The sequence below is a fragment of the Thamnophis elegans genome, chromosome 6, assembly GCF_009769535.1.
Source record: "Thamnophis elegans isolate rThaEle1 chromosome 6, rThaEle1.pri, whole genome shotgun sequence".
Classification (NCBI taxonomy): domain Eukaryota; kingdom Metazoa; phylum Chordata; class Lepidosauria; order Squamata; family Colubridae; genus Thamnophis; species Thamnophis elegans.
Genome location: NC_045546.1, coordinates 4,267,584 through 4,294,907, shown reverse-complemented (window position 1 = coordinate 4,294,907; position 27,324 = coordinate 4,267,584). Strand labels below are relative to the sequence as shown.

At 44.5% G+C, this 27,324-nt stretch overlaps 1 protein-coding gene across 1 annotated transcript in view; it reads left to right on the top strand.

Moving 5' to 3' along the window:
* The window catches only part of LOC116510235 (teneurin-4-like), a 142,833-nt gene that overhangs the window by 82,496 nt on the left and 33,013 nt on the right, over window positions 1-27,324 (top strand). The window lies entirely within an intron of this gene.

Here is a 27,324-nt window from a genome sequence, read left to right as displayed (position 1 = left end):
TAAAGCGCGTACCTGACGTCATCAGCAGCGCGACAAATACGACCGCGGAGAAAAAAGGGCGCTTTAAAAAGCGCTTTTAAAGCAAGCCGATTCACGTAAAGGTAAGGGTTAGGTTTAGGGTTAGGGTTAGGGTTAGGTTTAGGGTTAGGGTTAGGGTTAGGTTAAGGGTTAGGGTTAGGTTTAGGGTTAGGTTAAGGGTTAGCGTTAGGTTTAGTGTTAGGTTAAGGGTTAGGTTTAGGGTTAGGTTTAGGGTTAGGTTTGGGGGGGTTAGGGTAAGGTTTTTGCGTTAATTTTAACTTTACCGCTCACAGCGTGATGTTTTCGTCGCGCTGTGATGACGTCAGGTACGCGCTTTCGTCGAGCGCGCTTTAGTCTACCACGGTTTTGTGGTGGAACCCAGCCTCACCACTGTCAATCATGAAAAGGAAAAAAAAATGAAAACAGGAAAAGGCGAGTGCTGAGGTTAGGCTAGCTAGCTGCCGCCACACCGTGAATAAAAAAGGGAAGGAAGGAGAGAAGGAGAGAAGAAAGGAGGGAAGGAGGGAGGGAATGTAGGAGAGAAGGAAGGGGGGAAGGAAGGAGAGAAGGAGAAAAGAAAGGAGGGAAGGAAGGAAGGAGGGAAGGAAGGAGGGATAACAATTAAACAACTGTAGTCAAATGGAGGTATAATGATGGTAATATGTATAAATATCTGAGTTAAAATACTTGAGTTAATATGAATTATGCTTGATGACTGTGGAAGAGATGCACGATAGTCTTTTGAAACCAACTGATACACTTTCTACAGTATGTAAAAAAGGAAGATTTTATGTGTTGTGTTTGTTTTGGGGAAAAAAAGCCTCTAAAAAGCGCCCTCTACTGTGAGGCAGGAGAACTGCATGCCTCATCGAGTCTGACTTTTTAGGCACTCGAGCAGAATTAAGCAACGGTTAAAAGCCTAAAAAATCCCGAGGTAGTTGAGGCACGCAGTTCTCCTCCCTCATAGTAGAGGGCGCACTTTTTAGAGGCTTCAACTCTGTCATTCTGTTTAAAGCTGCAGCGCCGCGCTCTCTCTCCCTCCTCTCTTCCTCCGTTTCCGATGCCCCGCACCCCACGCTCCCTCGTTTCCTTCAAATTTCCCTTTTTTCTTTAATAAATGCAATGCTCCGGCATTCTCTCCTCTCCCGCGACACCCCACTGACTAAAGCACTTTCTTTCGCCCGCCTGAGCTCGCGGCAGCCTGCCTGAGCTCTGCCGCGAGCTCAGGCAGGCAAAATAAAGTGCTTTAGTCAGTGGGGTGTCGGGGGAGAGGACTGCCTCACTAGCCGTAAACCTCACCGCACGTCACTGAGTAGGGCATACAAAACCTTTGCCAGACCAATTCTCGAATACAGCCCGTCTGCTTGGAATCCGCACTGTATATCGGACATTAATACGATCGAGCGGCTCCAGAGGTATTTCACGAGAAGGGTACTCCACTCCTCTGCTCACAACAGAATCCCTTATGCCACCAGGCTTGAAATTTTGGGCTTGGACAACCTGGAACTGCACCTCCTACGGTCGGACCTAAGCATAGTACACAAAATTGTCTGCTACAACGTCCTACCTGTCGACAACTACTTCAGCTTCAACCTCAATAATACACGGGCAAACAATCGATACAAACTCAAGGTGAACCGCTCCAAGCTCGGTTGCAGAAAATACGACTTCAGCAAGAGAATGGTCAACGCCTGGAATGCTCTACCTGACTCCGTTGTTACATCCTCAACCCCCCCCCCCCAATTTTAACCAAAGACTGTCTATTTTTTGAGCTCACCCCATTCCTAAGAGGTCCGTAAAGGGGGCGTGCATAAGCGCACCAGTGTGCCTTCCGTCCCTGTCCTAGCGTCCCCATTTATTCGTCCCCATTTCCTGCGTTCATGTCCCATGTTCGTACTGATACCTGCTATCTCGTACATGTTTGACAAAGTAATACATTAATAAGTGAGTAAATAAATAAATACGCAAATGAATAAGTAAATGAATAAATAAATAAATCCACGGTTTAAAAGCCTGGCTTAAAGTTACACGTGAACACGGCCACATCCCACATCTTTCAACCAACAGCAAGAAAGTTTCTTTCTTTTTCCTCTTTTCCTTTCTTTTCTCCTCTGATGCTTCTCCGAAGAAACTAAGAGCCAGCACCTCCCCGACGTTGGTTTGAAATCTTTGCCAGCCTTCTGCGAAGTTGGTTGGGGAACCTTTGTGCCGGCCTGTTACTAACCAGTTTCATCATGCAATTCCACGCTGTTGCAATCTTCCACCTGTCCTTAGAGGGACCGATGGGTTGGCTTAGAAATCACCCAGACGTATGATTTAATCCAGCCTCAATACCCCTTGTTTGTTTTAGCATTGCGTATTATTTGATCCCTCGATTGACATCCCAGCCGGCTGCGGAAGGGGAGTAGGGGTTGGGGGAGAAAACAACAACAACACAACAACAACAACAACAACAAATGGACAGCGCCAGATCCCAACTTTTTTTTGTTGAAAAAAACTTGCTTTTTTCCTAGCAAGAGATCTGCAGTTTCCTCTGAGCATCCTAAACATCGCATAATGCAGGGGGGGTTTTTTTGCTGTAACTTTTGCAAATCTTCCCTCTTCTCATCCCTGGCAACCCAACCTGCCCCCCCCTTTTTCCTTTTTGCAAGCAAAACTTAAGAAGCTGAAAGGACTTTTTCTGATGTCCCGTTTGTCTTTATTTTGAAACTTTATTTTCCCACCTTTATTTGAAAATGTCCCACCTTTATTTTCAAACGTTCCGCCTTTATTTTAAAGTGTTCCACCTTTTTGTGGCATGCTTCGGTGTCTGCCCTGTACAGAGAAGTGAGATTTTTTTTCTATACACGTGTGCGTGTGTGCAAATGTGTGCATACTGTATATATATGTGTGCATGCAAGTATATATATATATATATATATATATATATATATATATATATATATATATATATATATATATATATATATATATATATATATATTCCCATCCTTCTGTGTTTTATTTTCCCCGTTTGGGTGCCAATCTTTCTGTAATTTATGTTTCTGTCTTGTGTTTGTGTTTTGTGTTCCACAGGCCCCCCCTTGCATTGCTCATCTGCCTCCTCCACCCCCGTGGAGCCCTCCCCCTCCCCTTCCCCACCCCCCTCCCCGCCGGCCAATGAGAGCCAGAGGAGGTTGCTAGGCAATGGTGTCGCCCAGCCAACTCAGGAGTCTGACTCCGAAGAAGAGTTTGCCCCCCATTCATTCTTAGTTAAAAGTGGCTCTGGGAACCTCTCTCTCCCATCAAATGGTGAGTGCCCTGTCTACCTTCCTGCTTACTGACGATGATGATGATGATGATGATGATGATGATGATGATGATGATGATGATGTCGCCTTGATGCATCTTCTTCTGCCTCTGGGAAAATTCACCAAAGGGCTGTGCATCCTGTGGGTTTATATTTTGATTTATTTCTCCTCCTCCTCCTCTTCTTCTTCTTCTTCTTCTTCTTCTTCTTCTTCTTCTTCTTCTTCCTCTTTCTCCTTTTGTTCTTTCTCTTCCTCTTCTTCTCCTCCCTCTCTTTCTCCTTTTGTTCTTTCTCTTCTCGTCCTCCTCCCTCTCTCTTTCTCTTTCTCCTATTTTTGTTTTTCTCCTTCTCCCTCCTTCTTTCTCCTTTTCCTCCTCCTCCCTCTCTCTTTCTCCCCTTTTCATTCTTTTTCTCCTCCTCCTACTCTTCCTTTTCCTCTCTTTCTCCTCCTTTCTTTCTCCTTCTCTTTCTTTCTCCTTCCCCTTTTGTTCTTTCTTTCTTTCTCCTTCTCCACCCTCTTTCTCCTCCTTTTCTTCTTCTCCTTCTCCCCCTCTCTCTCCTTCTCCTTTCATTTTCTTTTTCTCTTCCTCCTCTCCTTTCTCTTCCTCTCCTCTTTCCTCCTCTCTCTCTTTCTCCTCCTTTCATTCTTTCTTTCTCCTTCTCCTTTTGTTCTTTCTTTCTCCTTCTCCACCCTCTTTCTTTCTCCTTCTTTTCTTCTTCTCCTTCTCCCCCTCTCTCTCCTTCTCCTTTCATTTTCTTTTTCTCTTCCTCCTCTCCTTTCTCTTCCCCTCCTCTTTCCTCCTCTCTCTCTTTCTCCACCTTTCATTTTTCTCCTCCTCCTTTTCCTCTCCTTCTCCTTTCTTTCTCCTTCTCTTTCTTTCTCCTCCTTTCATTCTTTCTTTCTCCTTCTCCACTCTCTTTCTTTCTCCTCCTCCTTTTCTTCTTCTCCTTCTCCCCCTCTCTTCTTCTCCTTTCATTCTCTTTTTCTCTTCTTCCTCTCCTTTTTTCTCCTGCTCCTCTTTCCTCCTCTCTCTCTTTCTCCCCCTTTCATTCTTTTTCTCCTCCTCCTTTTCCTCTCCTCCTCCTTTCTTTCTCTTTTCATTCTTTCTTTCTCCTTCTCCACTCTCTTTCTTTCTCCTCCTCCTCCTCCTCCTTTTCTTCTTCTCCTTCTCCCCCTCTCCTTCTCCTTTCATTCTCTTTCTCTTCCTCTCCTTCTTTCTCTTCCCCTCCTCTTTCCTCCTCTCTCTCTTTCTCCACCTTTCATTCTTTCTTTCTCCTTCTCCTCCTCCCTCCTTCTCTCTCCTTCCCCTCCTCTCCTCCTTCTCCTCTTCCTCTCCTCCTCCTTCCTTTTCTTCTGCAAACAGAAGCCCCGATTGCAAAGCGCGAGGTTTGGGGGATTTGTGGGGGGGAAAACAACCTCCCTTTTTTTGTCATCTTGTTGTGATTGTTGCATGTCTGGGAAGGGGGCTTGTGAAGATTGGGGGGGGGCTTTTCGGTTCCGCTTCTCCGTTGCAAAGAGAAAAACGGGGTGGCAACGCATCCCGTTGCAATGCTTTTCTTTTTTTGTGCAAACTTTTGCAAAACGGAGGCTCCAGTGGCATGGCTTGAAAATGTGCCCGGCGTGCTTTCTCGGCTGTCTGGAGTTGGCTGCAAATGCAGGAGGTGGTGGGGAGGATTTTTTTTAAAAAAATATTATGATTACTATTTTGCATGAATGAGAATGGTGCAAATACTTTTGCTTCAGAGGGGAAACTAGCTCGCATCGCCTTCATTTCAGAAAGGGAAAAATCCTGATGGTTAAAATTTTGTGCCTGTATTTTTCCTTCTTTGGTCATCCTTGGCTCTGTTTTGATTCCCAGGAAGAAAAGAGGCTGTTAATTGTTTTCACAACTAGAAGTAAAATGTTGGTTTTGCTCTTTAAAAAAAACCCTTCCCAAGCGATCACTCTCCCCCCCTCCGACAGCTCTTCACTGTTTGTTCCCACAATGTTGAAAACTTTTGTTGTTTGTTTTGGTGACTCTCCCCCCCCTCCCAACCTCCAAACTGAATTAGACTTAATAATCTTTCAGAAATCCCGATTTAACACAATATTCAGGCCTGTCTCTTCGACTTTTAGAAAATGCAGATTAAAAAAAAAAGATTTATGATCATCGTTGCAGCTCCTCTGTCTCGTTTTCAGAAAGTGGAGATTTTTTTTTCTTAAAAGTTTTGCGATGATGGTTGCGATTTCTGTCTGTTGGGTTTTTCAGAAAGTGTTTTTTTTCCCCCAAAGAAAAGAAAACTGTAACGCTTGTAATATTGTTGTGCAGTTTCTGTTTGAAAGAGTGAGCTTGGAGGATGTTTCAAAGCATCTTTAATGGATGCTGCATTTCCGCCCAAGGTAAGATCCAATTTTATGAAAATGTTGGGCAGAAGGAAAATGAAGGGAAATTTGAGGAGGCCCCTTATGTAGACATGTGCGTGTCTGCATTTAATTGATGGTTTATTGTTTTACTATGGAAACTTTATAATGGTCTTGTTATTCCCAGTATCCCCATTGCTGGGATATAATGATGTGTGAATTTGCATCCCGTAAAGTACTTTTAAGTGTTTAGAGACTCCTCTTGCCATATGTGTATGTGTGTGTGTATATGTATATATGTTGTTGTTGTTAGTTGCAAAGTTGTGTCCAACCCATCGCAACCCCACGGACAATGTTCCTCCAGGCCTTCCGATCCTCTACCATCCTCTGGAGTCCATTGAAGCTCACGCCGACTGCTTCGGTGACTCCAAGCAGCCACCTCCTTCTCTGCCGTCCCCTTCTTCTTCTTTTGCCCTCCATCGTTCCCAGCATGAGGCTCTTCTCCAGGGAGTCCTTCTTCCTTCTCCTTAGGTGGCCAAAGTCTTTGAGTTTCCTCTTCAGGATCTGGCCTTCTGAAGAGCAGTTGGGGTTGATCTCCTCTAGGACTGACCGGTTGGATGGCCTTGCAGTCCAAGGGACTCAATACAGGAGTCTTCTTCTCCAGCACCAGAGTTCAAAGGCCTCCATTCTTTGGCCCTCAGCCTTCCTTATGGTCCAACCTTCACAGCCATCTATTGCAAGTGGGAAAACCACAGCCTTGACTAGAGGCACTTTTGATTGGCAGGGTGATATCTCTGCTTTTTAGGATGCTGGCTGGATTTGCCATCGCTTTCCTTGCCAGGAGCAAGCGTCTTTTAATTTCTTGGCTGCAGTCCCCATCTGCAGTGATCTTGGAGTCCAGGAAAATTAAAGCTCCATTTCTTCCTCATCTATTTGCCCCATCCATCCATCCATCCATCCATCCATCCATCCATTTATCTATCTATATTAAAGACACATTACTAAATATCCCAAGAAAGATCCCTATATTAAACACTTAAGTTGTACAAATTGCATTTCTTCATAGATTAAAGACCAGGTAAAAATGTAAGGGATGCGGTGGCTCAGTGGCTAAGATACTGAGCTTGTCGATCAGAAAGGTTGGCAGTTCGGCGGTTCGAATCCCTAGCGCCGCATAATGGAGTGAATTCCCGTGACTTGTCCCAGCTTCTGCCAACCTAGCAGTTCGAAAGCACGTAAACAATGCAAGTAGAAAAATAGGAACCACCTTTGGTGGGAAAGTAACAGCGTTCTGTGCCCCTTCGGCATTGAGTCATGCCGGCCACATGACCACGGAGACGTCTTCGGACAGCGCTGGCTCTTCGGCTTTGAAACGGTGATGAGCACTGCCCCCTAGAGTCAGGAACGACTAGCACATGTGTGCGAGAGGAACCTTTACCTTTATTTTTAAAAATATATGGGAGCAGAATTTTCAGTCCTTCTTCCCCCTTGAGTTTGCCAATTTAAGAAATAAGAATTAAAAGCAAATGTTATTAGACAAAGGGGAAAATATTTTTTTTTCAAAGTTTAAAACAATGACATCACTTAAACCTTCTCTGACTGCAAAGAATATCTCCTGTATAAGATCTTGGATGTCTGTACAGATAGTCCTTGACTTAGAACAGTTCATTTAGTGACCGTTCAAAGTTACAACGGCACTGAAAAAAGCGAGTTACGACCATTTTTCACACTTAATGACCATGGCAGAATCCCCACAGTCACACAATCAAAATTCAGGCGCTTGGAAACTGACTCGTATTTGGGACGCTTGCAGTGTCCCGGGATCACATGATTAACTTTTGTGACCATCCGACAAGCAACGTCAATGGGGAAGTCAGGTTCACTTAACAACCGTGTGACTAATTGAAGAAAAAGCAGTGTTTCACTTAACAACTGTGGCAAGAAAAGCTATAAAAATGGAGCAAAATTGACTTTCTCAGTTAGCAACATACATTTTGGGCTCAGTAGCAGTCGTGATTTGAGGACTACCTGTATCCCAGCAGAGAAGCAACACATAATCTGGGTGTTGTTGTTTTGCTGGACAGATAACTCAAGGAAGTGAGCCAAGTCGTGTGCTGTCGATTCATCCTTAACGTATGCATGACAATGCTCTGGCAATTCGGGAAATATTAGCAGCTCTGCCATTGCTCCATTTCCCCAGATGAGGAAGATGAGAAGAGCCGAGGTGGCGCAGTGGTTAAATGCAGCACTGCAGGCTACTTCAGCTGACTGCAGTTCTGCAGTTCGGCTGTTCAAATCTCACCGGCTCAGGGTTGACTCAGCCTTCCAGCCTTCCGAGGTGGGTAAAATGAGGACCCGGATTGTTGTTGTTGGGGGCAATATGCTGACTCTGTAAAACCGCTTAGAGAGGGCTGAAAGCCCTATGAAGCGGTATATAAGTCTAACTGCTATGTGTTAGGAAAAAAAGCCTTTTGCATTTCCACATTTATTTGAGAGGTGAAGGCGTAAAGAGGGTAAACATTTGGGGTGGGGTCTTAAAAGGAATGAAGAAACGCTGAATTGGAGTATCTGTTTGCGCTAAAACAATTCTACTTGCAGTTAGAATATGTAACGTCTTGTACTTTTCCTCTCATTTTCCCATTAAACCCGATTATAAGAAGGAAAATTTATGAATTCGCAGAATGTCTATAGAAATGAAGGCGAGGAAGGAAACCAAGTACTATCAAATTTGGAATAGATGGTATTTCTGGATTGAGAGTAAAACGTAAAACTTAGGGTATAAAATGTTGGAATGTAAAAGTATATGACATTGACTTGATGTTACTATACAATAACACGCTATTATAATTTAAATAGGGATATAACTTAGGATAGTGAAACAGATAGCATTTTTGTAAATAGGATTGTTAGGAAAGATATTGATACCGATATAGAAAAGCTGTTATAGGTGTAAATTTGGGTGTGTTTTGTCTTTTAAATGTTGGAAAAATACAATAAGTGCGGTTTAAAAAAAAGAAACAAGAAATGCTGAATTGGAAAACCAGCTGTTCCAGGAGGGGTCCTTCCTGTGGTCCCTGCTGTAACTCTGGCAGCGCCTGGAGATTTCATCAAAAGGGCCACAAATGACATGGGAAAGCCTGTGAAGAGCTTCTCAAATTCCTTAGCAAGCAAACCAGCTTTGTTTTCACAGATCTGATGGCCCAGAAGCTAGCTGGCTTCATCTGAGCCATGATTCATCATCCACCTTGTCTTCAAAGAAGCCACACCAAGATTTGTAAGAGAAAGCAGCTTCCAGAATCAGAACAGCAGAGTTGGAAGGGACCTTGGAGGTCTTCTAGTCCAACCCCCTGCTTAGGCAGGAAACCCTCTACGATTTCAGACAAATGGCTATCCAACATCTTCTTAAAATCTTCCAGCGTTGGAGCATTCACAGCTTCTGGAGGCAATGTTGTCCCACTGATTAATTGTTTTAACTGTGAGGAAATTTCTCCTTGGTTCTTGGTTGCTTCTCTCCTTGGTTAGTTTCCACCCATTGCTTCTTGTTCTACCCTCAGGGGCTTTGGAGAATAGCTTGACTCCCTCTTCTTTGTGGCAACCTCTCTGACTTCCAAATCTGTTATTCTGTATTTGGAATACAGAATACTGTATTCTGGAATTCCTGTCGCCATCAATAGCAATAGCAGTTAGACTTATATACCGCTTCATAGGGCTTTCAGCCCTCTCTAAGCGGTTTACAGAGTCAGCATATTGCCCCCACAGTCTGGGTCCTCATTTCACCCACCTCGGAAGGATGGAAGGCTGAGTCAACCTTGAGCCGGTGAGATTTGAACTGCCGAACTGCAGATAGCAGTCAACTGAAGTGGCCTGCAGTACTGCACTCTAACCACTGCACCACCTTGGCTCTCAAATAGAGACTCAATAGAGAATCATGTTGATAGATACAGGTAGTCCTCAACTTACGACTACAATCGAGCCCCGAATTTATATTCATGCTAAGCGAGACGTTTGTGACGTGAGTTTTGCCCCATTTTATGATAAGATGAGGTTTGTCTGTGTCATTGGGGTTACCTGAGTGGGGCAAATGGGTGTGGAGCCGCCTTGGAGCTCCAAGATAAACTTCCAAGTGGCCTCAACAACTCTCTGAAACAAAAAATGTATTTATATATTATAAATATTTATAATTATATAAATATAATGATGAGGATAGCTGGGAATTGTAACCAGGTCTTCATCTTGGGCAAAACTAGACTGGTGTGTGTGTGTGTGTTAAAAGCACAATGACTATATAAGTATACTTTTTTTTTCTCTTAAAAAAAGGAGGAGAATACACGTTAAAATTAAATATGTATATTGAAAAGGAATTAAAAATACCATCAATATAAAAAGGAGCTCGCTCAGAGGCTGAAATGCACTAAGTAAATATGAAGAGTGGGAAGTAGAGGAGAAAGGTAAAGGAAGAAGCGAGGGATAGGAGAGAGGGCAGGGGGAGGGAATAGGAGGAGAGAAAGGAGGAGTGGGAAAGGGAGAGAGGAGAAGGAGAGAAGAAGGGGAAGTAGAGGAGAGAGGCAAGAGAAGAAGAGAGGGGTAGGAGAGAGGGCAGGGGGAGGGAATAGGAGGAGAGAAAGGAGGAGTGGAAAGGGGAGAGTGGAGAAGGAAAGAGGAAGGGGAAATAGAGAAGGGAAGGATGACAGAGGGAAGAAAGGAGGCAGGGAGGGGGAGGAGTGAGGGAGAAGAAAGTGATGGATAAGGTACAAAAAATGGTGTATGGAGAACAGAAGAGCCAATAATTGTTTTGGGAGTTGATGGCAAGATGAATTGACATGAACATTTCATAATACAATATGATGTTGGCTATGTAATAGTAGACATGTATGTCAGTGATGGGTTCCGGATCCCATTCCAACCGTACAGTTGGAACGGGCCCGGCGTCGCCCACATGGACGCATGCGGGGTGCGGATGCATCGTACCTGGCTGCGACACCTCCACAAGCCTCCATGATGCTCCAGTTGCTCTGTGGAGCATCGCACAGGTGCTGTATGAGCCGTGCGTGGAAGCGCGAAAGGCTTAAAAAACAGGTAAGGCGGGCAGGCGGGCCCTCCGGAGCACTGTATTGGAATGGTATCCGGTGCTCCGGGGTGGCTCCGGTACGCCCGTATCGGGGCGTACCACCTGCAACCCACCACTGGTATCAAACTCAATTCCATTGAGGGCCACATCAGGGCTGTGGTTGACCTCAGGGGAGGGGTTGGCAGGTGAGCGTGGTGACTGGGTGGGTGTGTCCAACTGGGTGGGTGTGTCCATCTGGGTGGGCGTGGCCAGCTTGACATCACTCCCCAAACCGCTTGTTTTCTTTTTTTGCATTTGGATAGACCAGGACAAAGCCACGTTGGCCCCATCTTTCCTCTTGGCATTGGTTAAACCAGGATGGTCCTGCGGGACGGATCTGACCCCATTGCAAGTCGGATCCGGCCCACGGGTCTTGAGTGTGACACCTGTGGCTCTAAAAGGATGCAAATAAACAACTGTAAATTCTTCCGGTCCTCACCATCCAGTCAGAGCTGAAGAAGCTTCTCGGATGAGAAGAGAAATGCCTTCAAAAGGAAAAACCAGAAAGTCCAGTTGCCTCCTGAAAAAAAACGGCACAATTGTGTACTTTCATGATGGAGAATCTCCGTAGACTTCCTGTTCTGACCGAGGCTTCACCAAATCACGAAGCAGACTCCTTGTCCCGACAAAACCCATTTTTTATGAAGCTCATGTGAATTCCTCTCATTCACCTCCAGCAAAGTCCTGGCAAACAGTCTTTCAAGGGTGAATTGACAACCACAGACCTTATCAGGCTTGGAGAGCTGCCAGGCCGATATCTTCTAAACGCCATGCTGTAGCAACAGTTACTTGGCAAAAGTCAGGAACAGATCTTCACCCTAATGGATGGAACTGATTGTCTCCTGCAAACTCCACTCCCCTTTCGCTCTTTATTCCCTATGGGAGGGGCCATTCACCATCCACCTGTGCCTTTCCTCCTTTATCAGGCTTGGAGAGTGGCCAGGCCGATATCTTTCAGACGCCGCAATACTTGGCAAGAATGCAAGGAATGAACGAATTGTCTCCTGCAAACTCCACTCCCCTTTCACTCTCCTTTTATTTCCTCTGGGAGGGGCCATTCACCATCCACCTGTGGCCTTAGTCCCAAGTCGACCCTTGTTCCTTATCTGTTCCCTTCGTCTGGCAGCTCTGCGCCTGCGCACACTGGGAACAGGCTCCATCTGTTCTTCTGCCTCACTGATGTCTGACTCTGAAGGCAGCTGATAACTGTTGGACGGCCCTGGCCCCCTCTCTGCCTCCGACACAGAGCCCTCATCCGAGCCTTCCCCGGACTCCAGGACTGGCCCATCTTCCTCCCCAACCCTCCTCACTGTCCGACTCTGCCGCCAGCTCCACTGGCGGGCCACAACACATCCTTCCGTGGATATTAAATCCCTGCATCCTGCCTTCTCCTTCTTCCCTTCCCCCTTCCTACAAAAGCATCTCAGGCCGGGCTCCAAAAAAAATCCATGAAATAAATAAAAAAAAAAGCAGGACATTCTGAAGAAACAGCAAGGAGGATTGAAAGCGCCGGTGAAAATCAGCAGTACCAAAATCATTAACCGCCATTCAACCGACTGTTTGGGGTTTTTTTGCTGGAATTTGGGGCGCCTTATCTAATGCCTTTTTTTATTATTCTTTTACCTTGGTCCTCTCCGAGGCTAAAGACAATGGTGCCTGATTCAAATTGGCTTCCAAGCGACTCTTTGTCCCATAAAGTGGTTTATATCCAACCGAGTTGCCTTACAGCCAGGCGGGCAATCCGGGACCTCCTGCGGCCTGCTGAAAAAGGTTAGCGCGGGCACCGTTCCAACGGATCTTTTGAAATTCTCCACGGATGTGCTTGACACATTGGGGGTGTTGATGCCTTCCAAGTGTCTCCACAAGACAGGAGAAGTTCCTCTCCACCCCACCCCGACAATTTCCCCTCTCCTTCCTAGAAGAGGAATTTCCCACCCACCCACCCCCCAACCTTTCAACGGGAGCAATTCCGAGGGAAAATAACGACCCCCGCTTGGTTTGAAATTTCCATGGAAATGCTTTTCCTTGGGAATTGAAAGAATGGGTGGGAAGGCCGGAGAGATTGCTGGGGTGGCTCAGTGGCTAAGAGGCTGAGCTTGTCGATCAGAAAGGTCGGCGGTTCGGCGGTTCGAATCCCCAGCGCCGCATAACGGAGTGAGCTCCCGTGACTTGTCCCAGCTTCTGCCAACCTAGCAGTTTGAAAGCTCGTAAAAAATGCAAGTAGGAAAATAGGAACCACCTTTGGTGGGAAGGCAACAGCGTTCCGTGCGCCTTCGGCGTTGAGCCATGCCGGCCACATGACCACGGAGACGTCTTCGGACAGCGCTGGCTCTTGGGCTTTGAAACAGGTGAGCACCGCCCCCTAGAGTCGGGAACGACTAGCATGTATGTGCAAGGGGAACCTTTACCTTTTAATGAAAGATGGGAACATGAATGCGGACACACACAAACACACACACACGCAAACACACACACAAGCACACACACAGACCTTCTTCCTACTTCTTCCCTAAATATGGTTGCTTGGAAAAGAGATTTTTTTTAAAAAGCCAAACTTTCTGGCCAGATTGAAGGAAGACCAGTAGGAAATAATTCATTTCCAGGGAAAGGAGGGGCGGGGGGGAATCTGTGTCGCTTAAACAGATCTTCCTTTTTGCAAGGTGGGGTGTCACTCCTTCATTCTCCCACTAATGTTTCTTTCTTTTCTTGCCTGGGGGAGTTTTAAGCGAGATATTCTGATCCAGGGGACAAGGTGGGAAACTAAACAGCAGTTCTGTAAAAAGACAAAACCAGAACTCTGGAATTTGAAACCGTTAAGGTTTCTCTTCCTTTTTCTTTCCTCCTCCTCCTGCTCCTCCTCCTCTTCCTCATTTTTCTTCTTCCTTTCTTTCCTCCTTCCTTCCTTTCTTTCTTTTTTCTCCCTCCTTCATTTCTTCTTTCCGCCTTTCTTTTTTCCTATCCTTCTTTCTTCCTCCTCCTTCCTTCTCCATTCCTTCTTGCCTCTTCATCTTCCTTTCTTCTTCCTTCCTTCCTTCCTTTCTTTCTTCTTCCTTCTTCCTCCCTCCTCCTTCCTTTCTTCTTGCCTCTTCATCTTCCTTTCTTCTTTTCCTTTCTTTCTTTCTCTTTCTTCTCCTTCCTTTCTTCTTTCCTCCTTATCTTCCTTTATTCTTTCCTTTCTTTTTTCCTTTCTTTCTTCCTCCTCCCTCCTCCTTCCTTCTTTCTTCCTCATCTTCCTTTCTTCTTTCCTCCTTTCTTTCTTTCTCTCTTTCTTCCTCCTTCTTCATATCTTCTTTCCTCCTCATCTTCCTTTCTTCTTTCCTATTTCTTTTTTCCTTTCTTTCTTCCTCCCTCCTTCTCCTTCCTTTCCTTCTTTTCTTTCTTCCTTTTTCTCTCTTTCTTCCTCCTTCTCCCTGTCTTCTTTCCTTCTTTCTTTCTCTTTTTCTTCCTCCTCCCTTTCTTCTTTTCTCCTCATCTTCCTTTCTTCTTTCCTTCTTCTTTCTTCCTCCTGTTCCTTTCGTTCTTTCTTCGTTCCTCCTCCTCCTTCCTTCTTTCCTTCTGTCCTCCTCCTCCACCCTCCTCCTCCTCAGAATTGATTGGGTGTCTTGAAAACCCCGCAGCTTAAGACATGAGAAAGGAAGCTGGTTGACTCCCCCAGATTCACATCCAGAAGTCAATGAGTTCAGAAGTGGAGGTCTGGTTACTGACACTGAGTTGACAATTTCTCCGGGGTGTGTGTGTGTGTGTTAGTGCTAACTGCTCTTGCTTGGATGACCCCTTTGAAAAAAGGATTGAATTGGTTGAAGGCCCGAAGGGTACTTGCCAAACTCCACAGTCAGGGACCATAAACGGATCATCTATTTCGTGAAGGGGCTTGCAAATATTTTATGTGCATCCTGATTGTAAAGGGTTTTTGTTGATTATATCCCTAGACACAGGAATACTACAATTAGGTTGTGTTTGCTTAATTTCACTGCTACTTTAACCAATCACTTCCTGTGCTGATCAGCGAAGAGGCGATTAAGCTGCAGATCTTAGGACTCTGGTTAATTTCAATGGAATAATTCCTATGTATTGTTTTCAGTATTTTTTTTTTATCACCCATCTTCCTTTAGGAATGCGCTGTTTCCCAGTATCAACAATTCTGTTAGTTAGTTGGGCGAGGAGAGGGAGAAAGAGGAGAGGGAGAAAGGGAGAAAGAGACAGGCTCCAGGTCAACCAGTGAGCCTCTGAGGCGAAAGATGGGCTTGAGTAACGGAATAACAGAGTTGGACGGGACCTTGGAGGTCTTCTAGTCCAACCCCCTGCTTAAGCAAGAGACACATGAAGAGCGGTTGCAAGAACTGGGTATGTCTAGTTGTATGAAAAGAAGGACCAGGGGAGACATGATAGCAGTCTTCCAATATCTCAGGGGTTGCCACAAAGAAGAGGGAGTCAAACTGTTCTCCAAGGCACCTGAGGGAAGAACAAGAAGCAATGGGTGGAAACTAATCAAGGAGAGAAGCAATTTAGAACTGAGGAGAAATTTCCTGACAGTTAGAACAATTAAACAATGGAACAGCCTGCCTCCAGAAGTTGTGAATGCCCCAACACTGGAAGTCTTTAAGAAGATGTTGGATAGCCATTTGTCTGGAACGGTATAGAGTTTCCTGCCTAGGCAGGGGGTTGGACTAGAAGACCTCCAAGGTCCCTTCCAGCTCTGCTATTCTATTCTACTCTCTAGACCTACCCAATTCCTGCAACCGTTCTTCGTATGTTTTAGCCTCCAGTCCCCTAATCATCTTTCTTGCTCTTCTCTGCACTCTTTCTAGAGTCTCCACATCTTTTTATTTTGTCAACCAAAACAGGATGCAGTATTCCAAAGTTGGCCTTACACAGATGGTTTCACAGGATCGTCATTGATGTAAGGCGATCTAATCACTCCGTCTAGTCAGAAGGGACTGTCTTAGTCTATCACGATTCCCTTCCCATGATATTATTATTTTAGGGAGAGAGAACTAGGACGAAAAGCAAGCGTGATTGGTTGAAAACAGCAGAAGAGGAAACGGATGGAAATAAGCCTTTGAATCTCAAGCGATAACATGAAATAAAATATTACGGCATGACAAATGACAATGCACTAGTTGTAGGTTTCAACAAGGTGTTTTGATGTAACTTCTTGGGATTTAACGAAGTACAAGCTTTTTCTGCGGCTTTTCTGTATTTAGAGATCAATTAATCTTTCATTCATTCCTGGGGACGCATTTTGTTCCGTTCTGTCTTTTTTAAAAAAAATAATAATCGCTTTTTGCTATGATCAAATCAAATACGACCCTGCAGTTTTGTGGTTTTGAAAATGAAGCAATTGTCAGGTTTTTTTTTTTTTTAATTACATTTCGGAGAAAAAAAAGGCAAAAAGTGGCACGGGCTTATTTAAATCAGGAAAACTGCCTGAACTGTCTTCATTTCCGTACTCTGAAATGCTCTTTTTCCATCTGGAATTGATTTTTGTTTTTCTTGAATCTAATTCTCAGCCTGAATCTGGGACATTCAAGTCTCAAACATCTGGAGGATCACAAGAAGCTAGTCCTCAGTCATCCATGAGGCATTCCTTTCCAGGTGTTAAAACTCTGCCCTCCGTGATTTTAATTGTCTTTAAAAAGGGGGATATGTTTAAAACTATTCCCATAATTATTTTCCACCAGAAGTACAGGCAGGAGTCAAGGCTATGGTTTTCCCACTTGCAATGGACGGCTGTGAAGGTTGGACCATAAGGAAGGCTGAGCGCCAAAGAATGGAGGCCTTTGAACTCTGGTGCTGGAGAAGACCCCTGCATTGAGTCCCCTTGGACTGCAAGGCCATCCAACCGGTCAGTCCTAGAGGAGATCAACCCTGACTGCTCTTTAGAAGGCCAGATCCCGAAGGGGAAACTCAAAGGCTTTGGCCACCTAAGGAGAAGGAAGGACTCCCTGGAGAAGAGCCTCATGCTGGGAATGATGGAGGGCAAAAGAAGAAGAAGGGGACGACAGAGAAGGAGGTGGCTGGATGGAGTCACTAAATCAGTCAGCGTGAGCTTCAATGGACTCCAGAGGATGGGAGAGGACAGGAAGGACTGGAGGAACATTGTCCATGGGGGTCACGATGGGTGGGACACAACTTCACAACTAACAACAAATTATTTTCCATCATTAGCAAATCAAGGATGGTAATCAGGAGCAGAAAGGCAGACTCTATTCTCCTTGGCCTCAATCGTGGTTGTAAGTCGAGAACTTACAGATGCCCCTAGACCCACCGTACCATAACTGAATCCCTCCCTCCCGCTGTTGCTCACTCGTTTCCTGCCTTCTTTTTCCTTCCCACCATTATGGACTTCTCCATGCTGCGGTGGCCTAGAGGTGGATCTTTCGCCTCGCCATCAGGAGGCTGTGAGTTCAATCCTAGGTAGAGGCAGATATTTCTCTTCTCTGGGCACAATGAGAATATTATCTGCTGAACAAAACTCCACATTGGCAACAGGAAGGGCAGCTGGCCAGGAAACATCCAGCTCCATTTAGTTGCCCCGACTCCATCCCGCATGGGATTACGGGTTGGTTAAAAGGAGATGATTATGGACTTCTCCATCTTTTCCTGACGCTGCTGTTGATGTACTCCGCTATTATCTCTTTATAAAAAATTTTTTTAAAAAATCTTCTCCAGAGTAAGCGAGAGATGAAAGTGTTTAATCTCGCTGCTTGATAATTAACAGGCCAAAAAACCCCCCAACCCATTTAAAAAAGCATGGCTTAGTCTCTGCAGTAGGCTGATGACATTATTGTATTATTGATGATCTGGGCTTGTTGAGGGCTTGGAGTCCTTTTCATTATCTCCTGCCCATCTTCCTGAAGCTTTGCTGGATTTTTTTTAATATATATTTTTATTTTATACACATAAGCACATCAACAGAAACAAACACATAACTTAAAAACAACATAGGGATGTTGTTCCATCGTATATCATACCGCAGTTCCGAATCGGTTTCTTTGCAGTTAGTATTTTCCCTACTGTACATTTCTATCTTGCGTTCATAATCTCCTTGTTCGTTATCCATTTTTATGTACAATTCTTTATTTATTTATACTTAGCTACTTATGACCAAATATTATTTACCTATATATTATGCTTTATGTTTTTACTGTCATTTATTCTCTTACATACAGTTATAGGTATACATTCACATAGTTATTCTTTTTCTTTGCCATTCTTATATTATTATTATTCCATTTAAGAGGTTATAAGGTATAATTTGGAATGCTTTGTTTACCATCCTTCGCACCTGCTATGACACCACCTTGTTTTCTCTTTCTTTTCTTTTCTCCCTCCCTTCTCTTCCTTTTTTTTTCTTTCTAACAACTTCTCTACCTGAAAGCAAAATGATGTGGGAGAGGAAATAAACAGCCCGTCATGTTTTCAATTAGATTAGATTAACAGAGTTGGAAGGGACCTTGTAGGTCATCTAGTCCAACCCCTCACCCAAGCAGGAGACCCTACACCATTTCTGACAGATGGCAGTCCAGTCTATTCTTGAAAGCCTCCAGTGATGAAGCTCCCACAACTTCCGAAGGCAACTTCTGTTCCATGGGTCGATTGCTCTCACTGACAGAAAGTTTATTCTTATTTCCAGGTTGAATCTCTCCTTGTTCAGTTTCCACCCATTATTCCTTGTCTGGCCTTCGGATGCTTTGGAAAATAGCTTGAATCCCCCCCCCCCTCCTCTGTGGTAGTCCTAGGTTGCATTAACAGAGAGATCCCGTGAAGTGTTAATACCACTTTATAATGCCTTGGTAAGGCCAAACTTGTGATGCAGCATCCAGTTTTGGTCGCCACGATGTAGAAAAGATGTGGAGACTCTAGAAAGAGTGCAGAGAGAGAAGAGCAACAAAGAGGATTAGGGGACTGGAGGCTAAAACATATGAAGAACGGTTGCAGGAACTGGGTAGGTCTAGATTAATGAAGAGAAGGACTAGGGGAGACATGATAGCAGCCTTCCAATATCTCAGGGGTTGCCCCAAAGAAGAGGGAGTCAAGCTATTCTCCAAGACACCTGAGGGCAGAACAAGAAGCAATGGGTGGAAACTAATCAAGGAGAGAAGCAACCTAGAACTGAGGAGAAATTTCCTGACAGTTAGAACAGTTAATCAGTGGGACAACTTGCCTCTAGAAGTTTTAAATGCCCCAACACTGGAAGTCTTTAAGAAGATGTTGGATAACTATTTGCCTGAAACGGTATGGGGTTTCCTGCCTAGGCAGGGGGGTTGGGCTAGAAGACCTCCAAGGTCCCTTCCAACTCTGCTATTCTCTTTCTGATTTCTGTAGAAAAATATCCTACACTTTTTTTCCAGAATGCTATTTGAGATAGGACATAACCGTGAGCTAAAATTGGCTTATGTATTTGGTTAGACTAGAGCATGTTATAAGCATCATATTCTCCAAAGCACCTGAGGGCAGGACCAGAAACAACGGATGGAAACTAATCGAGGAGAGAAGCAACCTAGAACTAAGGAGGGATTTCCCGATTGTGATAACAATTAAGCAGTGGAAGGACTTGCCTCCAGAAGTGCTCCAACACTGGAAGTTTGTAAGAAGAGGTTGGATAACCATTTGTCTGAAGGGGGTGTAGGGTTTCCTGTCTAGGCAGGGGGTTGGACTAGAAGATCTCCAAGGTCCCTTCGATCTCTGCTATTCTATGTTCTAAGCAGGGGGCCCTTTACCATTTCAGACAAATGGATATCTAATCTCTTCTTTAAAACTTCCAGCCTTGGAGCCACCCACAACTTCTGGAGGCGATATACACAGATAGAGGGAGCCCTCGGCTTTGGACGACAACTGAGCCCAACATTTCTGTCGTTCAGTGAGACATTGGTTAAGGGAGCGCCTTGCGACCTTTCTTTTCCACGGCTATTCCGTGAATCACTGAAGTGGATCAATGACTAACCCGGCCGTTCAGCGAATCCAGCTTCCCCATTGATTCTGTTTGTCAAAAAAAGATTGCAAAAGTGGGGAAGTCACGTGACCTTGCGACACACGTATGTGACCAAATTGCCAAGCATCTGGATTCTGACCCCGTCATCACAGGGACGCTGCTGCTGCTGTTGTTGTTTAGAAAATGCAAATTAAAAAAAAAAGATTTATGATCATCGTTGCATCTCCTCTCTCTCGTTTTCAGAAAGTGGAGACATTTGTTTTTTAAAGTTTTGCAATGACGGTTGCGACTTCGGTCTGTTCGGTTTTTCAGAAAGCGTAGGTGTTTTTTTTCCCCAAAGAAAAGAAAATTGTAACGCTTGTAATATTGTTGTGCAGTTTCTGTTTGAAAGAGTGAGCTTGGAGGATGTTTCAAAGCATCTTTAATGGATGCTGCACTTCCGCCCAAGGTAAGATCCAATTTTATGAAAATGTTGGGCAGAAGGAAGAAGAAGGGAAATATGAGGAGGCCCCTTATGTAGACTTGTGCGTGTCTGCATTTAATTGATAGTTTATTGTTTTACTATGGAAACTTTATAATGGTCTTGTTATTCCCAGTATCCCCATTGCTGGGATATAATGATGTGTGAATTTGCATCCAGAGGTACTTTTAAATGTTTAGAGAGTCCTCTTGCCCTGTGTGTTTGTGTGTGTGTGTACACACACACACACACACACACACACACACATATACACACACATATACATACATACATACATACATACATACATATTTGTTGTTGTTGTTGTTAGTTGCATAGTTGTGTCTGACCCATCGCAATCCCATAGACAACGTTCCTCAAGGCCTTCCTGTCCTCTACCATCCTCTGGAGTCCATTGAAGCTCACACCTGCTGCTTCGGTGACTCCATCCAGCCACCTCATTCTCTGCCGTCCCCTTCTTCTTCTTTTGCCCTCCATCGTTCCCAGCATGAGGCTCTTCTCCAGAGAGTCCTTCCTTCTCTTTAGGTGGCCAAAGCCTTTGAGTTTCCTCTTCAGGATCTGGCCTTCTAAAGAGCAGTTGGGGTTGATCTCCTCTAGGACTGACCGGTTGGATGGCCTTGCAGTCCAAGGGGACTCAATGCAGGAGTCTTCTCCAGCACCAGAGTTCAAAGGCCTCCATTCTTTGGCCCTCAGCCTTCCTTATGGTCCAACCTTCACAGCCATCCATTGCAACTGAGAAAACCGTAGCCTTGACTAGATGCTACCAAGGTCCTAACTGTAAGAAACTATCCTAAGTCACTTTTTTTTCATCGCTGTTGTAACTTTGGTCACTAAATGAACTGTTGTATGTCGGGGACTACTTTATAAATGCACCTAGAAATCTAGACCATAAAGGGAGCTGGATTTGCCCATTGGTTTCCCAGGCCCAAGCTGGAAAATGGATGCCAAGATGCCACAAAACACTCTTGTACATTTTTATTTCTTCACTTCCAGAGCAGCTTAGAGCTTGGCCAACAAGCTCTTCTTCTCTTCTTTGGCCGGGCCGTGTGTTTAGCCTGACCCTCCCAGTAATCTGGATAAAACAGGGTCTTGGCATGGATTAACCTCTTCGACTAAGCCTTTTGGTATGCAGAGGTCAGAGGGTGGGGGGCAGAGGGAGACTGTTTCTCTTTGGGGAATTCAAGAGAAAAGAAATCTCTGGTCTTTTAGGATAATTAAGAGCTGCTGGGCACTTCCCTGCTGCCCTTCCAGTTGGGAAAAATCAGAATTTACTAATCCTATTAGATCATGCCTTCGGTTGGGGGGGGGATTTGCAGCCAGGCAGAGCTGCGGCCCAAAAGTGGGTTGGCTCTTGGTTTTCTTTCTTTCTTTTCTTTTCTTTTCTTTCTTTCTTTCTTTCTTTCTTTCTTTCTTTCTTTCTTTCTTTCCTTCCTTCCTTCCTTCCTTCCTTCCTTCCTTCCTTTCTTTTCTTTTATCCAGAATCAGTTTAGGTAGCAACTTAGCAATTTAATAACTTTAAAGCTGTGTGTTGGCTATCGGTTTTCAATCTTTCTTTCTCCTTCCTTCCTTCCTTCCTTCCTTCCTTCCTTCTTTCCTTCCTTCCTTCCTTCCTTCCTTCCTTTTCTTTTATCCAGTTTAGGTAGCAACTTAACACCTTAGCAACTTTTAAGCTGTGTGTTGCTGTTGGTTTTTGATCTTTCTTTCTCTTTCTTTCCTTCCTTCCTTCCTTCCTTCCTTCCTTCCTTCCTTCTTTTCTTTTCTTTTATCCAGAATCAGTTTAGGTAGCTACTTAGCACCTTGGCAACTTTTAAGCTGTGTGTTGCTGTTGGTTTTCGATCTTGCTTTCTCTTTCTTTCTTTCTTTCTTTCCTTCCTTCCTTCCTTCCTTCCTTCCTTCCTTCCTTCCTTCCTTCCTTTTCTTTTATCCAGAATCAGTTTAGGTAGCAACTTAACACCTTAGCAACTTTTAAGCTTATGTTGGCTGTTGGTTTTCGATCTTCCTTCCTTCCTTCCTTCCTTCCTTCCTTCCTTCCTTCCTTCCTTCCTTCCTTCCTTCCTTCTTGTCTTTTTAGGTAGGTCAACCTTAGCAACTTTTAAGCTGTGTGGACTTCAACTGCTAGAACACCCCCCCCCCCCAGCCAGCATAGCTGGGTGTCCAGGCAATTCGATGTTGCTAAGGTTGAGAGGATCGTCGGTAATATGATAGAGTGGATAATGTCCTCTTTCAGATTCTGGTTTCGCTTTTATAGAATGACCCCTTCCTCCTCCATATTCAGCCGTTCGTTTATTTAATCATCTTTCAGGGTTTTGGTTTAAGTTTTATAAAGTAATCGTTCGTTTGTTCCTTTCATTCATTTAATCATTCCTTCATTCGTTCAACTATTTTTATAGCCTGGCTCAATCTGAATTGCGATGATGTGCAATGAACTAGTTCCTCCTTCTTTTAAAGTTTAAAATTCTCTCTCTCTCTCTCTCTCTCTCTTTCCCCCTCTCTCTCCCCTTCCCTCTCTTTCTCTCAGCCTTCCTTCCCCCTCTCCCTCCCTCCCTTCCTCTCTCTCCCTTTCTCTTCTCTCTTTTCCTCTGTACTTCCCTCTCTCACTCTATCTCTCACACACACTTTCTTTTTTCTCTCTCCGTTTCTTTCTCTCCCCCTCTTTCTCTCTTCTTTCCCTCTCTCCCTCTCTCTCTTTCTCCCACTCCCGTAATTTTCCGTGGTTTCAGCTTTCACCAGTGGTAGATAATCTCACCTGCTGTGTTTTAAATTCCAGTCTACTTTCCATGGGGATGTTTATATATCCCTGCCACAGACTTTAAAGCGTGGATTGTCTGCAGAAAAACCAAACGCTTTCCACAGAGCCTCACATCTTTAAAGCGCATGTTAAATCAATGTCAGCCTATTCTGCCAGCTGAAGCTGGGATTATGGGGGGGAAGGAAACGATCAGGTTTTGCCTTGTCGTTGGGTGGCGAATCAATAAAAATAAACAGATAAAATGTGTTTTTTTTTCGGATTTGCTAGTTCTTATCTGCTAGGAGGCTGCTTCAAAAACGCCTTATTGCTTGAGAGAAAATTGGCCTTTCTGGGATATAAGTGTTCCTTGAATTATGACTGGTCTCTTAGTGATGTTGGAAATTAAATGGGTTTACTTACGACCCATTTCTGAATTTCTGATGGCCGGCCTTGCTTTGGTGTCTGTTTACAGCATCCTGCAGTGGCTTAACTTTGATTTATAGCACTAGCCCTTAGACTTATATACCTGCTTCACAGTGCTTCCCAGTCCTCTCTAAGCAGTTTACAGAGTCAGCCTCTTGCACCCCAAAATTTGGGTCCTCATTTTACTGACCTCGGAAGGACGGAAGGCGGAGTCAACCTTGAGCCGGTCAGGATCGAACTGCTGGCAGTAAGCAGATAAAGATTAAACATGGGGAAAAGAGAAAAGAAAGATATAAGAAAGATAGAGCCTGCAATATTGCATTCTGACCACTAGGCCACCCCGAATCCTTCCTTCCCTTCCCTTTCCTTCCTTTCATCCATCCTTCCTTTCCTTCCTTCCTTCCATACATCCTTCCATACATCCATCCACACTTCCTTCCATCCATCCTTCCTTTCCTTCCTTCCCTCCCTCCCTCCTTCCATTCCCCTTCCTTCCTTCTTCCTTCCTTCCAACACCTAGACTTATATACTGCTTCATAGTGCTTTTACATCCCTTTCTAAGAGAGTTACAGAGTTAGCCTCTTGCCTCCAACAATCTGGGTCCTCATTTTACCCACCTCGGAAGGTCCCCTTAGGTCCCCTAAGCAAGGGGTTGGAGTAGAAGACCTCCAAGGTCCCTTCCAACTCTGTTATTCTATTCTATTCTATTTCTTATTCTATTATATTTTATTTCTTATTCTATTTCTTATTCTATTATTTCTTATTCTATTCTATTTCTTATTCTATTCTATTTCTTATTCTATTCCATTTCTTATTTTATTCTATTCTATTTCTTATTCTATTCTATTCTATTTCTTATTTTATTCTATTCTATTTCTTACTCTATTCTATTTCTTATTCTATTCTATTTCTTACTCTATTCTATTTCTTATTCTGTTCTGTTTCTTACTCTGTTCTAAAAACAGGGCTTGAAAGGGTGGCCTGTGAGACCCAAACACTTCCTTGCGTTACTTAGTTAAATAATAGCATTTTCAGGAGCACTTTGATTTGCTTAACATTTAAACTTTGAAAAAAATAAAATTCTCCTGTATGTTAAGCTCTCCCTGTCGCGTTTGAACTTCTCATTCCTGATCAACGGGGAGACTTGGGGGGGAAAAGAAAAGAGAGGGAAGGAAAAAAAAAGAGATTTCTGAATTTCTCCCCGTTCCTCCCCGTTGTTTTTGTCTGAAACTTGGCACAAGGGCTCCGTTCGTGAGCAAGATAACCGCCAGACAAACCTGTGTGGCAAACACAAAAAAACCAAGGATTAGTCCAGGGCTTAAGCTACCCCTGGTAGCATTTCCTCCCCGGCTTTTCACAAAGACGGTTTCTCACTTTTATTTCATTTTTATTATTTTGGGGGTGGCGGGGGGGGGGGTAGGTGGTAGCTCAAATTCCTGCCTGGCGAAGCTCTCCTTGTGTCTGCAAGTCCTTGTGAATTTAGACGCTTAACAATGGGCGTTTTTGTTCCTTTGTCTGAACCCTAGTTTGTTTTTAAAGGTGGAATTTTAATGGAGCAAAGGAAACGGGAGAGCAGCCATCCTGGAGGTTGAAATTGGATGCCCGATGAAGACTTTCTCAAGCTGCTCTTTTCTTTCTTTCTTCCTTCCTTCCTTTCTTTCTTTCTTTCTTTCTTTCTTTCTTCCTTCCTTCCTTCCTTTCTTTCTTTCTTTCTTTCTTTTCCAGGGATTCCCATCTGCTCCACTTTGAAAGGGAACCTAACCTCTCCCCTCACCCTTCCTCCTAACTCTCCGCACCCACCGCTTTCAGCGTTGTAGGTGGGGTAGAAATAGAAATCGGAAACAGAATAGCAGAGTTGGATGGGACCTTGGAGGTCTTCTAGTCCAACCCCCTGCTTAGGCAAGAAACCCTACACCACTTCAGGCAAATGGCTATCCAACACCTTCTTAAGAACTTCCAGGGTTGGAACATTCACAGCCTCTGAAGGCAATGTTGTCCCACTGATTAATTGTTCTCACTGTCAGGAAATTTCTCCTCCTCCCCTTGATGAGTTTCCACCCGTTGCTCCTTGTCCCACCCTCAGGTGCTTTGGAGAATATGATGCTTACACTATAATCGAACCAAATGCATGTCAATTTTAGCTCATGCTTATGTCCTATTTCAAATAGGGGAAAAACCCTAGGATATATTTTTAAGAAAACAAAGCAGAAAATCAGAAGTAGAATAACAAGAGTTGGAAGGGACCTTGGAGGTCTTCTAGTCCAACCCCCTGCCTAGGCAGGAAACCCTATACCACTTCAGACAAGTGATTGCCCAATCTCTTCTTAAAGACTTCCAGTGTTGAAGCATTCACAGTTTCTGCAGGCAAGTTGTTCCATTGATTAATTGTTCTAACTATCCGGAAATTTCTCCTCAGTTCTAAGTTGCTTCTCTCCTTGATTAGTTTCCACCCATTGTTTCTTGTCCTGCCCTCAGGTGCTTTGGAGAATAGTTTGACTCCCTCTTCTTTGTGGCAACCCCTGAGATATTGGAAGGCTGCTATCATGTCTCCCCTAGTCCTTCTTTCTATTAAACTAGACATGTCCAGTTCCTGCAACCGTTCTTCATATGTTTTAGCCTCCAGTCCCCTAATCATCTTTGTTGCTCTTCTCTGCGCTCTTTCTAGAGTCTCCACATCTTTTTGTTGTGGCCCGCCAGTGGCCAGCGGAACTGGTGGCAGACTCGGACAGTGAGGAGGTTGGGGAGGAAGATGGGCCAGTCCTGGAGTCTGGGGAAGGCTCTGATGAGGGCTCTGTGTCGGAGGCAGAGAGGGGGCCAGAGCCGTCCAACAGTTACTAGCTGCTAAGAGCCAAGGTGGCGCAGTGGTTAAATGCAGCACTGCAGGCTACTGCTAGATCAGCAGGTCAGCGGTTCAAATCTCACCGGCTCAGGGTTGACTCAGCCTTCCATCCTTCCGAGGTGGGTAAAATGAGGACCCAGATTGTTGGGGGCAATATGCTGACTCTCTGTAAACCGCTTAGAGAGGCCTGAAAGGCCTATGAAGCGGTATATAAGTCTACTGCTATTGCTATTGCTATTGCCTTCAGAGTCAGGCATCAGTGAGGCAGAAGAACAGATGGAGCCTGTTCCCAGTGTGCGCATGTGCAGAGCTGCCAGACGAAGGGAACAGCTAAGGAACAAGGGTTGACTTGGGACTAAGGCCACAGGTGGATGGTGAATGGCCCCTCCCAGAGGAAATAAAAGGGGAGCGAAAGGGGAGTGGAGTTTGCAGGAGACAATTCGTTCATTCCTTGCATTCTTGCCAAGTATTGTGGCGTCTGAAAGATATCGGCCTGGCCATTCTCCAAGCCTGATAAAAGGTCGGTAATTGTGAACTATCTTGAAAGGCTGTGGGAGAGGAAAGAATTTGCTGGAGAGGAATTCACTGTGTATTAAATAAAAGGGGTTTATCGGGAAGAGGAGTCGGCTTCGTGCTGCTGGGGGAAGCCCAGGTCAGAACACAGTAGAAGCCGTAGACACAAGGAACAAGGTTGATGGTGAGAAACCCAGAGCTGAGCTGGGCCAGGAGAAGACAAACTATATGTTGGCCAGTCTCCTAGACTCCATTCTGTTCTTCTCAAATGTGGACACCCTGAAACACATAATCTATGTACCCATTCTTGGAATGAAAACCACCCAGGGTTTGCCAAGATTTAAATCCTGATAAATCCGTGTTAGTCTTTCAGTCTTTTGCTGGTCCGTAAAGTTCTCAATTCAAAAGACAAAAGGATTCGAAAATGCTCCTTTATTTCGTACACCGCTGCGGTGCCCAAGGACTTGAGTTATGCCGGAAACTTTTCACGAGTTTGAGGATTTCTGCTTGAATCAATGGAAATTAAGTTGTTTCTTCTTCTTGTGCCGTATCCCCAGTCGTGGGATTCAAATAATTTACCAACCAGTTCTCCGCCCTAATGACCAGCTGGGTAGGCAGGGCTCGGTGGTCATGTGATCATGTGGGCGTGG